Below are 17,769 nucleotides of genomic sequence, written 5' to 3' on the forward strand. Positions count from 1 at the left end.
CTGAGTAAATAGCTCTCCCAACACAAAAACGTGTGACACAACTGATACACCAACTGACGTGCCAGTAGTAATACTACGGGTGATAAAATTATTAATAACTGATCTTTGAAGATTATCTCTATGGGTTAACTCAGTGAGGTTCCAGTCAAAAACAAATCATCTGCAAATGTTCTCTTACTTATGCCTGTATTCATATGGCTGCCTCAACGAAAGCAAAACATGTAAAATACCTACACTTCCACTCTATTTCCATAAATAAATTCAATCAAGATAACAAGGCACCCCTGGAATCAAGGCATGTTTTCAAAGCTCCTGCTAGAGGAAAGTTTTTCCGAGTTAACGGGATGTGTGGAATCCCCCGCTAACTAGCCTCATAGCTCTGAAGAAAAGAGTTTTTTTAAAAAAAGTCTTATCCTAGAGAGAAATAAATCACAGGACTGGGACGGTAACCATGACAGTAAGGTGAAAGCTTAATGGAATCTTCGGACGTCTGGTTCACACTAAAAGCGAGAAAGCAGCAAATGAATCCTCCAGTTCCCTCCAGACCATTTGGAACAGACACTTGCCCGTCTGATTGTCTGTCCCCATGGCAGTGGTAGTCTTGAAAACAGAAGAGACTGTATTCGAGCCATAATTCACGCAATGTTTTCTCTTATTACAAGGAAAAAGGGGAGATTCAGAGGCAATGTAAACACAAATCGCTATGGTAAGGGCATGTTTTTAATTGTGCCCCTTTTAGGATTAAAGGGGCACCAACTCCAATATAAGCTTACGTAACATAATTAAGCCAAGCACAAATTTAAAACTCTTCTAGAAAAATGATTCATTCATTGCCCTTCAAAGCCAAATCATAACTATTATTACGATGACCTTTTCAAGCTCACTTCAGACATATGAAAGACTACCCAAGTGCTGAACACAGATAGCCACTGGCTTAGTGTTGTCTTACTCCGTCCAACAAAACAGTTAGCTCCTCTCTAGGCATAAGAATTGCCTCGCTGTTAGGAAGCCAGACAAGAGCTCAGAATCTTAGCAGGCAACAGAGGATAAAAAATACTTTATGCTCTAAATTAGCATAAAGTTTATTATTATTACTGAGGGATTATAGGAATGTGGTCTGATACAGAAGTTGCTTTACAGCACGTTCTGTTGTGCCAAAAGAAGTATAAAATAAAAATAATAAAAAAACCCACAAACAAAAAAGAAGAGGTGTAGTTGAAAATTAGTTCCAACAGTGTTATTTCTAAGGAGGTTAAGAACTTAGACTTCTGAAGTAAATGGGGCTAACACAAAGTACAAACTTGACATGTCCGCGTGCAACATACCTCTGCAGTAAGCAAATACTTGTATCTATTTGCAACCTTTTCACAAAGTATAAAATGCAAAAAATAACCCAGATTCACTTTCAAAAGAAAGTGCAAAAAAACCTGAATGACATTCAAAATTATTAAAACTTCGTATGACTCACTTAGCCTTTATTATATTTACAGTTATGAAAACAGCCTGACAGAAAGGAAGGAGCAGGGAAGAGAAAGCAGTAAATCTGTAACAGTAATTGAGTAATATATAACTGGCTGAATAAACAGGAAAAGAAAACAAAGGGCAGCTTGAACTGAAAAGGGGAGCTTAACCTTTGGTACACTAATAAATCTAACAAATGCTTAAAACTCAAGGAAACGTATGTTACCTCCACTAGGAACAAACCCTCAAATCTTTTTTCAAGAATTGCTACAAAAGGATGCTCAAAAAAGATGTTTTTCTCCCGTGACCAGTAAGAAAAGTTCAATTAAGGGCTCTCAAATAGAGCAAAACCTGAATGTGCCCTTGTGGCCGTTATCTCCTAGTCATGAAAGCAGGTATAACACCACTGTCTTTTCAAAGCCTGCAGATGAAACACCTAGCTCTGCTCATGGCTTTTTCAGCTGCTATTCTGAACATCAATAGAAGTAAGAATTGTCAATTTATCTGAGCGTTTCTGCTGCTGCGTTTCTCTCCTGTTCAAAATCATGTTTTAGAAGTAACACTGGAGGCAGGCGCTGTAACACTGGATGGATTTAGAGGCTGGGAAAGGTAAGGAAAAGAAAAGCATCACCACTCAGTATCACAGTGGCCAGGAAAGCAACTAATACAGACCCTTCCCTTTTTCCTCACATATACACATCCCTCAAATGTAGCTATATGGGTGTAGGTGTGGGTGGGCAATAGATAAAATAATGCAGGACAGCAGCTAGGAAGCTCTGCACTAACAACAGGGAAGACAAACTTTACTCCCTCTTCCTTTAAGCTGCTATAAAAGGTTGGGTTCAATTGCAACAGTCCCATTCCCCAGCTGAAGGCTCTGATACAGGAAGAATAATTGAGCCAAGCACAGTGAAGAGACTTTGGAAAGCGTTGCAGCTAATTCCCAGGTTTTATGCAGGTGCTTGGAACAGAACAAGCTTTCTCCCTTGTAGAAAGCTCTTCAGCCACCAGAAGCCTTCTCTTAGCAGTTATGTTCTTCAGCTACCTAAGTCTGGTAAATCTTCAAAGTGTTTCGTACATGTACACAATGAAAAAATACAAGGGTTTAGTTAATTGGAGAACAGACATGATATTAAGCATTAGAAGGGAACAGGAAGCAGGGAAAGTTTCCTATCCTGAGCAAGAAGGTTAAAAAAAAAAATTAAAAAAAAATATATATACACACACACACACAGATGCTATGTGACACACGAAGAATGGAGATTTCCTATACAGACAATCATGTCAGCAAACAGGGGATCGTAATACATTACAGGGAGGAAAATGAAAGAAAAGAAGTTAAGCTAAGGCTAAGAAATTGTATTAAAACAAGCATTTTCTTTACTAGATTGCAAGAGAACCATCTTGGCAGTTAATTTCCAGAAAACTAGGATGTTATAAAGAGGTTTCTCCCGAAGCATGAACAACGTAGCTTTCGTTTCCCAAAGAGAAGCACCAAGCATCTCGGGCTAACGCTCCTTGCCAAACTAGGAAGAAATGCTTTGAGTACCCACCTGCCACCAGATTCTCCTGCTCATCTTTCACAGCTTCTTCCTCAACACTCACTCCCCTCCCTGCATGCTCCTCAGAAAGCAAAGTTAAAACCTTCTTACCTTCAGGAACAGAGTTCCATTTACTAGCTCCTCAAATGTCAGCGCTGCTGCTGGAGCCCAAGCCTGATCTCTTATGCACTGTGTGAGGGGAGATGGATGGTACAAAGCACAGCCAGAAGTCCTATCCCAGCTCTCTTCACAGCATAAGCCTGACCAGCAGTTTTCATAGCCACCTTCGCTGCTGCTAAGAGCGGAAGCTCCCTCCCCTTTGTCCTACTTTAACTTAAACTCCCTCATTGGTTGGCAATTCAGGGCCCCAAATGAATGCCGTTATTTCCTCCCCGAAACTCATCCCCATCGACACACAAGGGCTGTCATTAGGCCTTCTCCTCTTTCTTCTGCACGCTCACAATCCCCCAGATCCATTTCTTACTGGATTCTTGCAACAAGCAAGGAAGGAAGAGGAAGATACTTCGCCAAGGAAAGCTGGCTGCCTGCAGGATGGTGGTAACACCAAAGCTGTTTTGGATGACCCATTACTTCCATTAGAAAGTCTCTGCTCTTTCTGACAAAGGGTACAGGGCTTCAGCATTAACTATAAAGTAGGAAAAAATTCTTTAGGAAAGGGAGAAGCATACTTCTTACTAACCTTTATAACAATTATAATCATCATCAGCACTCTGATCCAGGGAATGTAGAGAAATTTTCCTATACAATTATGCTGATGAATAATTTGCTGTAACCACTATACTTCAACTCCTGTATCACCCCCACAACGTCTTCAACTTTCACTGTCACAAGTTTACACCCGGTATTTTTCGCTGCTGAGTTTTAACATATTAACCTACAATTCAGTGCCAGAAGCATACTGACTTTTACAAGAAGTTCAACTGAACAAGATTTCTTACATTCTTTCTTCGTTGCTGTAAGCGAAGTATGTCTTGGCATTGTGCAGTCATTCAGGTATTTAGTCTATTTACTCTGTTTTAATGCTTTCCATGATAAATGAAAGCGATATATAATATTCAAGGAATACACATCAAGGACTCTACCGTATTAAAAACTAAAGGCATTGACTTTTACAAGTTATTACAAACAAAATTTTAGATCAAAATCAGATGAAAGACAAGCAAAGTCAGAAAAGTCTTATGGTCTGCATGAAATAACAACATTCCTCATTTAAAATAATCTCAGTAACCCCCATTTGAACCTCTAGGCCCCAATTATCAACTTAAAATAAAATACTGAACAGCTTCTATACCTAGAAACAGACCACTGAAATTTCAGCAGTCCATCCACACGGATAAATTTACATGTCTTTATACACCCTCATCTTTGGGCCAGAAATGGGATTAAAAAAAGCTTTCGTACCTTGGATTGGAAGAATTACATACTTTCTCTGAAAACAGGGCAAAAGACATTAATTCTTTCCTTTTACAGGCCTTTGATTTCTGGCACTTTATGTACTGCCCTACACCTGAATTCTGCTTTCCCTCAAAGAGCAATGACAAATGCTGCTGCAGATATATAATTGTTGGTAAATATTTTTTCTCACAGCAGGTGTTAGTACAAGTTCAACCAAACAAGCAAGGAAATGCTGTGTAAATACCAACATTTGCATCCTTACTCTTGCAAAATATGTGTCACTTTACATCAACAAACACTTCCAGAATTCCCATTTACAGCAACCAGAACAGTTCTGTGGGTCAAAGTTTCATCCGTGTACAGCAAACAAAATTATTGTTAGTATGACAGTAAGATAATACAAGTATTACTTTGAAGCCATTCTGCTGATCAGCTAGACAAGGAGAGGGAAGAAGAATAGCTAAAATTGATTAAACTACTTTTCTGCTTACCTCCAAGACAACACAGGTTTTTCTTCTCCATTAAAATCAAGTGAATTTCTTTCAATCGCATATGCAGGTGGAAGGGACGGAGTGTGTGTGTGCATAGCAAGCTCCCTCTTCCCTTCCACTGCTGGTGACATCAGTAAGCCTACCTATTTATAATCCCACCACCTGACCAAACAGCCTACAGAGTACATCTAGAGATTTGCACAGCCATTAATCCTGTCGTATCTACTTCAGCCAATTCAAGAGAGGGTATTAAGTAGCTTTGTTATGTCTTCTGTGGCTTTATACCATAAAAAGAATCCAATCCTGTTTTCCGTGCCCCTTTTATTTTTGCAAGACAAGTTTAATGGGAAGTTTTAGAATTAGGACTCTTCCTTCCCTCTGTGCTTTTTAGCCTTCTCTGTTTCTCTGTCTGTAAGATACCCAACTAAACCGTTCAGGGGAGCAAATTTTAGTGATCAGTGGAAATACTTCAGCAGCAGAGGCAGATCCCATTTACACCCAGTTAATTTGATCATCAGTGCTACCTACAAAATTATTGAAGCTTAGGATCTTGATGACTTCTTTACTCTGAGGGTGGCAGAGCCCTGGCACAGGCTGCCCAGAGAGGTGGTGGAGTCTCCGTCTCTGGAGACATTCAAACCCCGCCTGGACACGTTGCTGTGCAACCTGCTCTGGGTGACCCTGCTCTGGCAGGGGGTTGGACTAGATGGTCTCCAGAGGTCCCTTCCAACCCTATGATTCTGTGATTCTATGACTCAATTTCACAAACAAAAGTACAATATTTATGCTATCAGGAAAACAAAAAACCAACTTTGCAGTATTTGAAGTAGGATAATTTACAGAAGCTTGACTTCATTGTCAATTACAAACAGAAGCTGCTTAAAAGCAATTCTCAATTCAGTTACCTCTTCCCAAAGTCAAACCTAACGCATACAGCCACGTGAGGACAGCTTACAATTAAGTCTGCCCAGGGAATGGGGAAGAATGCAGTCAACAAACTCTTTCAGGCAAGCGCTACCATCAGCAGCAACATCCTGCAGGTTCCTGTCATTGGTAAATGGGTCTTCCAGGCCACATAGCGTTTTGCAGTGGCTTGTGTACCACTTCACTGAGAGGGTAACATCTGTGTGAGTGCATGCGTGCTGAGTGAGCGACGTTACTGACAGTTCTTTATCCAGCCTCTCTTACCCGAGACAATTTTATCACCAGCATCCATCCCCCATTATGTCAGACAAAACAGAAATCTAAGTCAGTTTTACCTAATGTGCGTAAGGGTGAATGAAACAGCCAGATCAATCGCTGGTTGTGTTCCAAGTCAACTGCACTCTGCAACCAAGCTCCAAGCCGTAACCATACAAAGAACAGAAATCCTCGAAGCAATGTTAATTGCTTGAAAAGCTGGGGACAGCGATTATGCAGGCGCATCCAGACTTGCAGGACTAAACCGCCACTAGTAAAAGTGTCAGTGCAGACAGGGTTATCAATGTTGTCTAAAATACCAACACGTTCCCGTCGGCTAGTATGTCCTACACAGGACATAACATTTGGTAATTCCACTTGGAGGCATTAATTACTATCCGGGTCTAAGGGCTGTAGCTAGAAATATTCAATTAATATTTACAATAATAAAATACCAGATTATTTTTTTTTTGTTCTAATGGCATCTTGCTGTTTATCTACTTAGCAATTCCTTTCCTATGGCTTTCAGATGGTGTGGTGGTGTGGTTTTCAGGTGGTGTGGTTTTCATTCAGGGAGTCACCAATGGAATTTAGTACTATCGACCATGATAAGCAAATGCCCAACATTTCAGATAACCCAGAAGTGAAGAAAGGAAGGTTTTCCATTTCTGCAAGTATGTGACTGACCATTTCCCCTGCATCTCACATGGTTACTTTTACTTTCCCCCCCCCAATATCACTCAGCATAGGCTACCATTATATTATTTTTTTTCTTAAGTTCCTAGAATGCTTGTGAAAGGTAAAATGTCAAGAATTTTAAAAGATGGGGTGGGAAGAAAGCTTAAACAGGGTATTAGGAAAAAAAACCCAACAAACAAACAAAAACAAGCACACAAACCAAACATCTATGGGAATGGACTTAAAAGATTTTGTTAGAATTTCTTTAGGATTAGAATTTTAAAATGCTTCTCATTTTTACATAAAGCATCTACTTAAACTACTCGTATCTTGGCACTGCTGTATTAGCAAACATTCCCTAAAAAGCAAATAGCAACTGTCTGATAGCAGCAGCAAAGGGAATGCATGGGAATGGATCATAAACATGGAATTTATTTTATTTCTTGTGTGTAAACTTTAAAAGAAGTAAACAATCTAATTTTGCTAAATGCAATGAGAGTACAGTGCTAAATACAAAACACTTTCTAAAGAGGTCCCTGTATAGGTCACATTTTCAGTACAGATGTTTTATGCTCTTTAATCCACAGAATTGTTTTCAAGAAGAAAAGGATACGAAAACTTGCATATATTAGTGAGGGCAGCAAAACAAAAGCTTCCCAATATTCCGGTTTAGATCTTTAATACCTTCAGATTAATTTGTCTGTGATTATCCAGAGCACTGAGTATTTCTGCACTGGGGGGAAAAAAAAACCAAAACAAAAACCTCCAAAAGTCCAGTAGGCTGTTAGAACTCAACGGATGCGTATCAATTATCTGCATGTGGAAAAGCTGGTCAGAATTATTATCTGTTTTTTAAAAATCCCCAAAGGGACACATTTGTGAAATTGGTAGTTCTTTGAACCTATTGTCTCTATTGTTATAAACAAAAGACTGTTTTTTAAAACTATCTGATATTTCATCTAACCCTGAAATAGTAACGATTATTTTTTTTTTAAAATAATATCCATGACAAACTAAAGTCTGAAAGCAGCAAGAATAGCAGGAAACCTGGATTACTAGGCTAAAAATAGGCATTCTTCCAGATAAAATTCCTGCTTTATTAAATACTCTATTTCTTCAGTTGCTTTGTACCTACTGAAATGACATCTCATCTGTGACTGTTCAACACAGTCAAGTCTCCAGGGAAAGGCAAATAGTTTTGTTCTATCAAAAAGAACTGGAGAAGAGAGCAAAGACAAGAGGCTTCCAAATGGCTTGGAAACAGACCAAGAACTTGTTTTTCTTATGCAAGTCACACATCAACAAGGAAAGTTGATTATAGATTGTATAATAACTCAATGTTAAGGGAAACTTAATTATTTTTCCATTATTAACATTTGGTTTAAGGATTTTATGCAGCAGCATTAGACAATTCTATTGCGTGTTCTCTTTTCACTTACTTGGAACAGTTAGAACACAACAAATTGGTACATGTACAAATGGTAAACATAAGAACATGAGAGCAGAGAGACCATGTCACTATCTCCCTTATATGAAAACCATACCACACCTTTGACCATCCCTGTCGATCCTCTCTGAATCTTCTCTGGTTCCACGATATCCTTGTGTAGATGACAGAGACCAGAACTGCACACTGTATTGTCATTACAGATTTACACAGTGGCATAATCATGTTTTCTCTTTTCTTCTCTATGCCTTTACTAATACACATGGCAAAATGATTTGTATTAAATTTCTTTGAACTGAATTTAATCTCATTTTATTATTCATTTATTTTTGTTAAATCCTTCTGCAAGTCTTCAGAGTCATGTCTCCTCTCATTACTACGAATAATAACTTTCTACTGTCACCAAACTGCCACCTCACCAGTCATTTGCTTTTCTAGATTATTAACACGTTGAACTAAGAGTTCCAGCACATATTCCTGTAGAAATCCAAGGTGGCCTTCCTTCACCTTCATAGCAGACCACTTACCATACCTCTGTTCTTACTTTTGGGCAAATTATTTAGCCTTGCACGGTCTACTGTCTTATGCCATGTTTGTTTAGTTTTCCTAAAAGGCTTTAGGTTAGAGACTAGCAGAAGCCTTTTGAAAGACAGCTAGCTTTTCCTCATCCATTTGGTCAGCACAGCACGTAAATTCTTTTTATATTTTTACAGCATTAAGATATTTACATTGTAGATATACTGCTATATCAAAGAGTTCCTCATTTTATTCTCACTGTGCTTGTTGCATCGTAGTCGGCAGAAAAACCCATGTTCATAAGTTCAGCCACCAAATTTCTAGTTTGTCGTGAATACTAAGGTAGTACTTAAGAGCCCTCACTAAAGCTGTGCTAGTTGCTGTGCAAATTCAGGACAAAAAGAGAATGCCTACTCAGAAAACTGCTGGGGACAAAAGGACAAGCCCATATTTTGGGCTGCCTGTCCACAGCATGACTTCCCTTAAACTGTTGCATGACCCTTCCACCTCTCTATCTCAATTACAACCTTTTATCCTCATTTTTGCATCATAGGTTACTCCTTTTTACTCAGCACAAAAGGCAATACGCAAACATTAGCACATTTTATGACTTTACTGAGTCATATTTCATCTCAATCGGCCTCATTATCCCACAGTTGTTTTAGTGTTTTCATCTGCACCGATTCTCTTCCCAAGAGCAATTTTTGTAACTTTTTCCATAGGACCATCACCACCTCCTCACCTAAGGTTCTGCCTGCATTACGCCTACAAACATCTGACAATTAAGAATCCAAAATATTTCTTGGTAAGTACGTGGTAATACATTACAACTTCCCTTCTTTTTAAGGTCAAAGGGAACCATGTATCAAGGGACTTTGGGAAGTTTGTATGGATGAAGCTCTATAGCAGAACACAAGGAAATACTAGAGAAAAAGAATCCATAAAAAAAAAAGCATACAAGAATTAGGGCAAAAGGAGCAGCAAGAACCTCAGTGTCTGATAAGAGCAAAACGCTTCAATTCATGCTCACTATTCAGAGAAAGAGAGAACACTAATAGAAGTTATTCAGAAAATTTTATTTACTTAAACCCAAAAGAACTGTAAATTGCAAGACAACCCCCAGCTTCTGTGTTTTGGTGATTCAGACATATTTGAGAGAATATGACACTGAAATTGAGGGGTCATTAATTGCCCAGAAATTACCATTTTGGAAAGCCAGCACCTCTTCCTCCCCAAATACTGAAGTTATAATATAGAAATTGTAAACTAAACAAAATACATCATTTAAGGTATAAGGGACACATTACTACAGTAATAGGAGTGCTGTGGCACTAGTGGTTGCCACAAATAAAAAACAAGAAATAAGACAAAACTGGGGCTGTGCATTGGGGGATTTTTTTTCTAATATTTTTCATGTCAACTTGATATGGTTAGGTAACAGATGGTATATTATGTTTTTCCTGCTTTGACACAATTTAAAAACAAGCTACAGATGGCTATAATGAAATCCTCATTAACACACTTATATTTTCACAGTTTAGTACAGCAATAATGAAACTTTCAGGTCTGGAATTTCCTGTTAGTTAATTAGTGGTTAGGTTAATAGCCTGAGGAAGTGCACAACCCAAAAAGTTTCCTTATTGTTTAATCATATAATTACGATATTCATATTTCTGGGAAAGCTCTCAAGACAGATTTAATGTCACAGTAAAGCTACCTTTATAACCCTCCCTCTGTTTGTGAAACAACTGTATTATTTTATTTAGCAGAGTGTGTAGGCAGGAAAGCCATGAACAGGCCTAATTCAGCTGCCTCTGGGAAGTTTCAGCTTGTTTTTGTTTTAGAGATACCAACTTACACTTACAGAATTCTTCAAATACGCGTTACACCAAACACTCTACAGAAAAGCTAGGATCAACAGCTCTTGGTTACAAAGTTACCATAAGATCATTGATTAATGTTTAAATCATTCTTTTCTTTAAAAAAAAAAAAAAAAAATTCCAGTTTATAGGCATCCACAAAAGCTTGAAATATGACATATGCTTAGCACCACACCAAGATACCACTAAATCTGGGATCTTGAAAGAGAAGAAATAAAGAATCACCACAAATCTTGTACTCAGGTTATTTCCATAAATGAAGCTGCTGCTGTAACACAAACAGGCATAATGCTAGCTCTAAGTTAAACATATGATTTAAATAGTAGTGAAAGATGTGGTATTCACAGCTAAAAGCCCTCTGGGGTTTAGTAATCCACACACCAGTTACTAACTGATGACACTGCGCCTTCATTACCGAGTTACTTATGCTAAAAGATTAAAGTTGCAGTGAATAGCCGTGCTCACGCCAGTCACGCCTTCGCGGGGTGGTACAGGCGTATCCCCAGATAACCGATACCTGCGCTGGTGTTGTGACACAAGAAAACTGGGAGCTTGGCAGAACCAGCTCCCAAAATATTATTGAATGTTATTGTTGGGTTTTTTCTTTTTTTAAATGGCCATCATCAAAAATCTACGCTGCGAAAAATGCAGCAGTCTTGTACAAGCAGTAACATCCCGAGTTACCAGGCGAAGACCAATGGAAAACAACCGCACTGCTTTTTTGAAGTGCTAGAGGTTCAAAGGAGGACAGCTACTGCCAAGCCATCATGAAAGCAACATAATGCGGAAACCTGACCTGTGACTGAAGTTACATAGTTAAAAAGAGACAGTATCCAATGATGTAAAAGTTGTAATGCTGAAAATATCTTCTAAGCCCCCATACTCTCTTATGACAGAGAGCTGCAGGGAGAGAGAATTTTGATTTTCTAACAAACACATTATTATTATGACTATTCTGCAAGATTCTGGAGCCCTCCCATTTCATCACAATTTATTTAGACAACATTAAGGAGAACCAAAACACTATTATCTTCGTTAACCAGAGGAAGTGGGAGCCACATGCAACAAAGACTTTCTGGAATAGTAGATGTCACCATGGGATTCAACAATCAAATGTACCCAAAAACAAACAACTGAAAAAAAACTGCAGTGCTTTTGGAAATCTGAGAATTACAGCTCCAAACAGAGTTACTGTGCTTCCTTAAATCGCTCTCAGAGGCCTAGAAAGTTAATCAAAAAATAACAGACAACGTAAAAGTTCCCACAGTGATTTTCCTCTGGAAAATCCCATGCTTTAATGCAGAAGCTTTCAGATCCAGTTTCACATACAAGTTTTCATAATCATATCCATTCCTTGACAGAACAGTCTGACAGATAGTTTGACAGATCTTTTTCTGGCACTGTTGCTGTAAGGAATTTAGATGTAGCTTTAATAAGTTGAACAAGTTTCTTGTTCTGAATGTTTACATGTAGTATAATGCTGTTTTTAAAAACCGGTACCTCTGGTCAAGTTTAGTAATAGTAACACTCACTCTTCTTGTCCCAAAGCAAAAAGTTAAAAATAATTGCAATGTTTCAATGCTAAACAGTTTGTGAAGCAAGGACACCTTGTGTTTGCTTCATCCAGCTCTCACTCAGTTCTTCAGAACTTTGTATCTGGTGGCATTCTCTTAATCTTTTGAGTTCTGTGCTTATCAGATATCAAACACGCACACACCACCCTCCCCCCAAAAAACACCCAAACAGAACAAAAGAAACGTAATACTACAGTTACAAACTTTGTCGTGCAAGTTTTGTGTACTTCCTGAAAGTCAAGTAAACATGAGACAAATGGAAAAATTCTACAGTTAATCACACTGGGATCAATATTAAAATTTGTAATGAAAAGCCCTTCCCTTTTTAATGATGACATCAAATAATTCAGATCAGGGTTTGCTTCACAGGAGCTGAAACTGATTTACAGGAGGGCCTTCATTCCAAAGGAGTAAGAAGCCATCTGGGAAGCAAAAGCCCACGGTCACAAAGATGGCACATAGGAAGGAACATGCCTCAGGTTCCCTGCTACCCATTAAGACAGGAACGAGGAAGAAAAATACAGTGTTCTTTCTTACTTAATATGCACACAAACAAGCTCCTTAGTTCAGATAAGCACCTATCTTCAGAATCAGTATCACGGACAACTAAAGTGGGAGTGTACCATACAACTTCTGGAAGGGGCAGCTAGTCATGCTTGGGGATTCTCTCTAGCATTCAAAAGAAGAAAGCTCCAATCAACGAAGTTGAAAAAAAAGAAAAGAAAATACGTCTTCCAAAATACAGACTTCATTCTAGATATAGCAGAGACAGTATGGTACCATTAAAAAAACTGTTTAAAATAGTCTCCAAGAAGATCAAACGTTAACAGGTTAGCACCCTGGAAGTGCTATTTTGCACCAATATGACTTAAATTTAAAAAAAAAAAAAAAGTCTCAAGTTTGGTTTTGTCTGCCTCAAAGCATAACTCTAGAGTAATGTTCAGAAGAAGTGCAAGTGCTCCAGTCATACTCAGTCTCTATTACACATGTTACAGTATTGGGGAATTTACTTTTTTATTTTTTTAGAAAATCTAGAGTATAATCCTAGAAAAACGCTCCTGCCACAAGCTATTACGTGGGGGGAAAAAAAACCATGCATTTTCCACCATTGTAATATTTTGCTGGAACGCCCACTTCAATGTAGAAAACCTCCCTGCGCTACCTCAAGAACGGCTCGTAGGCTCCTTGAAATTGCTACTAGATAAACAAGACATTCTAGAAACTAGGTACAACACCCTTTCTTGCATGGGTGTATGGTTCATCACACAGCGCTGTACCACTTGTGCAGCCCGTCTCCTCCGTGCAATAGCACCAAACAGATGCTTAACAAAATTTTGTATGTTAAAACATCCCCAGTTCTTATAAGCTCTTCACAGAGCAGGACTGTCAGCTTGATTTTCTACCTATTCAGAAAAAAAATTAAAAAAAGAGGTGATATAAGTATTCAAACACTTCTGTTTGTGTGGAGTACAAATTCTAGAATCCTATCAAATGAAAAAGCTTACAAAGAACAAAATGAATGAAAGCAGGAGGAAAGAAGTAGCGCCAACAGCACAGTTTAATGAAGATGAGTTCTGCTGGATCAAAAGAAAAAAGAAAAAGGGGGAGAGAGAAAAGGAAAATAAATATTTACTCAGGCAGCAAGAGGCCTCTTATGCCATAAGAAATTCACGAAAGTTTCTAGATGTCTTGTCTTGATGTGCTGCTAAAAAACACACATTATGTTATTGTAGAGTGATACAGAAGCCACAGAACATTTGGTCTGCTTACCTGATATTATCTAATTTTAAACTTAGTCATACAATATACCAAGGTTTTGTGATTCAGTGTTTTACTTTAGCCCTGTATACTTTGCAAGCCTTCAACAGAAAGGCAAACGGTTATGGTAGCTGGCTATTTCTGGCAAAATTTTTTCTACCAAACATTAAACAGCCCAAGTTAGACACAGCATATCACAGAACTGAAGGAACAGCATGCATCAACACTAAGGGGGCTTTGTTTGGGTTTTTGTTTGGTTTTGTTTTCCCCTCCCCTTGTGGGCTGTTTGTAAAAACCAAACAGCATCTTTTAATCAAGGTTCCCAAAGATAAGAAGTTTTATAGGTGAGCTCATGTGTCAATTTTTTAAATTTTATTTTAAAGGAAGATATAAACAAAAGTACCTATTAAGAAGATACAGAAGTGCATACAGATCAGTCACAAATTTCACTTTCACAACAGCAAGCACAGATTTTCTTTCCCAATGAAACAAAGTGCCATCGCAGACACTAACAGACTTTTATTCTCAATGCTGACGTTTTACCACAACTTGAATCCCATGGTGTACAAGTTTTTAAATATGTTTTCTGAAAATAAAAGTCTGGCTTTTTTTGTGACTCAGGCTATGAAGTGAGACATTTTGCTAGCCAAAATTTCTAATACAGGAAGGACACTGTGATACACAAGAATGTACAAGCACATGTACATTTCAATATTCTGTTTTAAGAAAGAATAGTCATAATTGTCCATGACATACGCTTGAGTCATTTGAAAATCATCCACTGAACAAAAAACAAGATCTAAAGTACAACTTTGTTCCTTATGTTGCAATTCATAGCAGCCTGAAGAGATTCCACAATAACTACCTTTAATCACAGACTCTTTAGTTTACACAACCCCAATGCTGCAGAAGCCTGATGCCTTAGAAAGGGACAACAAGCTTCCTAAAAAAATACGAGTAATCAAAAACTTCTCTGTTACTTTCCCTCATATCCACTTCTCCTACTTTCGGTTGTTACTACCTGGAAATCCAGGCTTCCAGAAGGATGTATTTAACTGCAAGTATTAAAGTATTCAAAACAGTTTTATGAAAATAAAGTACAGTTATTTAACTGTTTATTTTTAAACCTTTTGTTCATAATTGTGCTTAGATACACACTGCATTTATATTAAACATAATTAAAAAAAAAGCTGCACTTTGCATCAAAGAATGGAAATCCTTCTGCCAACACTGGAAGAAAAAAAACTCCGCATTTTAAATTCTCACTATTTAAGACTTTCCAACCCCACATAACAAACAGTACAACCTACAGGTACAGACTGTAGTTTCAGATATTTCTACTGCTGGCTTTAAGATTCTCCAAGAACTCAGACCCCACATTCACATGCCCCTACTTACAGTTTACAAGCAAGATATGTGAATTCAGAAAAAGACGTATCTGCTTTCTAGAAAAGGATAAGTATAGTTTCTGTAATTAGGACTGTAATGTAAGCCCCTACTTATGAGAGAAAGCCTATACACATTAAATATACAGCTTGACACTTACCATGCTCTCACATTTTACTTTCCTATTACAGAAACATACAAAGCCCTCAGTGAAGATGCCAAACCCCAGCGGTGTCTGAATAACACATACCGAGGCTTTGCTAGCCTAGACTCGATTTGTCCCCTGAGTCACTCGTCCTGCCTCCGCACGGTGCAAGTAACTCTGGGGCAGGCAGCAAGCGCTCTGTGCAAGCAAGGAAACCCAGGCAGCGCCATCAGGCTAACAGCAGAGCAAAGCAAGCGTTCATTTTTATTTTAATAAGTAACTACTTCTGGAGCAAGAAAATACTGAAAGCACATTCAAAGCATTACAACAAAAACTCTTATAACATTAAAAGCACCAATTTTAAACACTCAAAAGTGTAGCCAAACACTCCCCTTGGACTGGAGAGTGGCAGGTCAGGTGGTGGTATATTGGGGAGAGGTGCTGGGCGGTGGTGGTAAGCCCAGGGAACCGCTGCTGAAGCTCCTGCATTGAACGATGATGTTAGTGCTGCCACCTAGGCAGAAGGGGCAAAAGAGCCTGTTCTGTTGCCTGCCAGAATGGTAGAAAATATATTTACATAAAACCCCTGCCTTTTATCCAGAGACATTAGTACGACTAAGCTGGCCGTGAGGAAGAAAACAGGTTCTGCTCTCTGAGGCAGGCCAGGCAAGTGAAGTGCTAGTAAATTCCCTCCTATATGCTTGCTTGGGGTGGAATATCCTCAACATTGTATTAATTCCTATACATAAAAACCACAGTCTTAAACCTGCAGGTACTTACCCACCAAGATTTGACCGACTCTTTAAAACGGTGCAAGGCAAAGCACAACATATCCCTCAAAGCATAATGCTCTTTTAAGAAAAAAGTCTCTCTGACATCCTTCAATTAAAGTCAACGAAAATGCAGATGTCTTGAATGCAAAATAGTATCAACTATTTCCGTAAGAAATGCTGTGTCTACCTAGACAGCCTAATTTTAAAATGAAACCATCTTCTAGAAGACTGACTATCTGGAAATAAACTATATGCACACATAGCATTGCTGAAACACGAGAGACCAATTAGTATGCTCCTTCAAGTTATTACGTGAATTGACACATTTTTTGCTTTCCAGCTCCATTGTGATCTTTTCTTTTCAATGGCCAAACAAGCCATTGCTTAGTGATTTGATGCGGTTGGTGAATGAACCAGTATTGCTCAGAAATCCTCTTCCTGGTTGTCCATCTAAGCAGGTTTCAGCAGGGACAAATAATGCTGCCTGACAGAAGTTAGGCACAGAGATGTGCTGTACTATCCCGGTTAGACCAGGTCTGCAGCCAGGAATACAGACGTTTTAGAAGTTCACAAGTAATCTTCCCGCTGGGGATGAGGGAAGAGAAACGGGTTAATTTAAGAGAAGCCATGAAAAAAAAAAGCCACAGGGTGGCACTGCAGGTAGGCTATATTTTAAAACTTCTTGGCTTCTTACTCTTTTACAGGCAAATCAGAGCATATCTAATTCCATCTGTATAAAGCAGACTTGTTCATCAGTTTTTCTTCAAGCACCGTACTGTCCAGCAACAAATATCCCCAGAATACAAATCGCATTTTAAAAGAGGTACTCTACTGCAGAGATATCAGGGTATTTTTATAAATTCATTAAACGGTATTTAAGAGCATAACACAAGAATGCAATTGCAAAGATATGCTAAGAATTGATACATATTTTGGGTTTGTCTGCTCATTTTGAAATAATTTAAGAAAAAATCTTCATAAAATACGTGCATTTTCATACAAAAGCTAAAGAATTTTCTTCATACCATGACTTTTTATCAATATTAAAATGGCAGAATCTCTAAACAGTTCTCTCTTTGGATGGACAGTATTAACTTCTGAGAAAGCGAATGACAGTCTGTGGAAAAGTTTTAATACTGCATTCCACGCTATCACATCCTTTTAAAACAATTTCCTTCTCATATATAAAAGAATCATACATCATTCCATCCAAAATAGAAGACCTAGTACAGCAATATTTCAAAGCTAGACTTAGGAGTCGATTTAATCTGCTTTGTTGGCTTCTTCTTCCCCAAATTTCAAATCCCTGGCATTGGAGTTAAAAGCCAAAACATTTGCAAGAAAAGCTATTCCTGTTCATTTAGTGAAGAAACTGATTTTCAGAGATTTGGAGGTCATCCAGGATTGCAACAGTTACTTTCCACTCTATATAACAAAAGGTTCCTTCAAGGTATAAACCTGATATTTCAGTAGATTCTAAACTAACAGACAATATATGACTAAGCACGACCATTTGAGTCGCCT

At 38.3% G+C, this 17,769-nt stretch overlaps 1 protein-coding gene across 6 annotated transcripts in view; it reads right to left on the bottom strand.

Moving 5' to 3' along the window:
- COBLL1 (cordon-bleu WH2 repeat protein like 1) overlaps positions 1-17,769 on the bottom strand; it is a 93,108-nt gene that overhangs the window by 52,796 nt on the left and 22,543 nt on the right. Inside the window, exon 1 of one of the 6 annotated variants that reach the window (XM_054208864.1) lies at positions 3,114-7,768. The exons of the other annotated variants lie outside the window; for them this stretch is intronic. The gene's annotated coding sequence lies outside the window, so the exon portion shown is untranslated. Of the gene's footprint in view, positions 1-3,113; positions 7,769-17,769 lie in introns of those variants that run through there. 6 annotated transcript variants of the gene reach the window in all.

The sequence above is a fragment of the Rissa tridactyla genome, chromosome 7 (genome assembly GCF_028500815.1).
Source record: "Rissa tridactyla isolate bRisTri1 chromosome 7, bRisTri1.patW.cur.20221130, whole genome shotgun sequence".
Taxonomy (NCBI): Eukaryota; Metazoa; Chordata; class Aves; order Charadriiformes; family Laridae; genus Rissa; species Rissa tridactyla.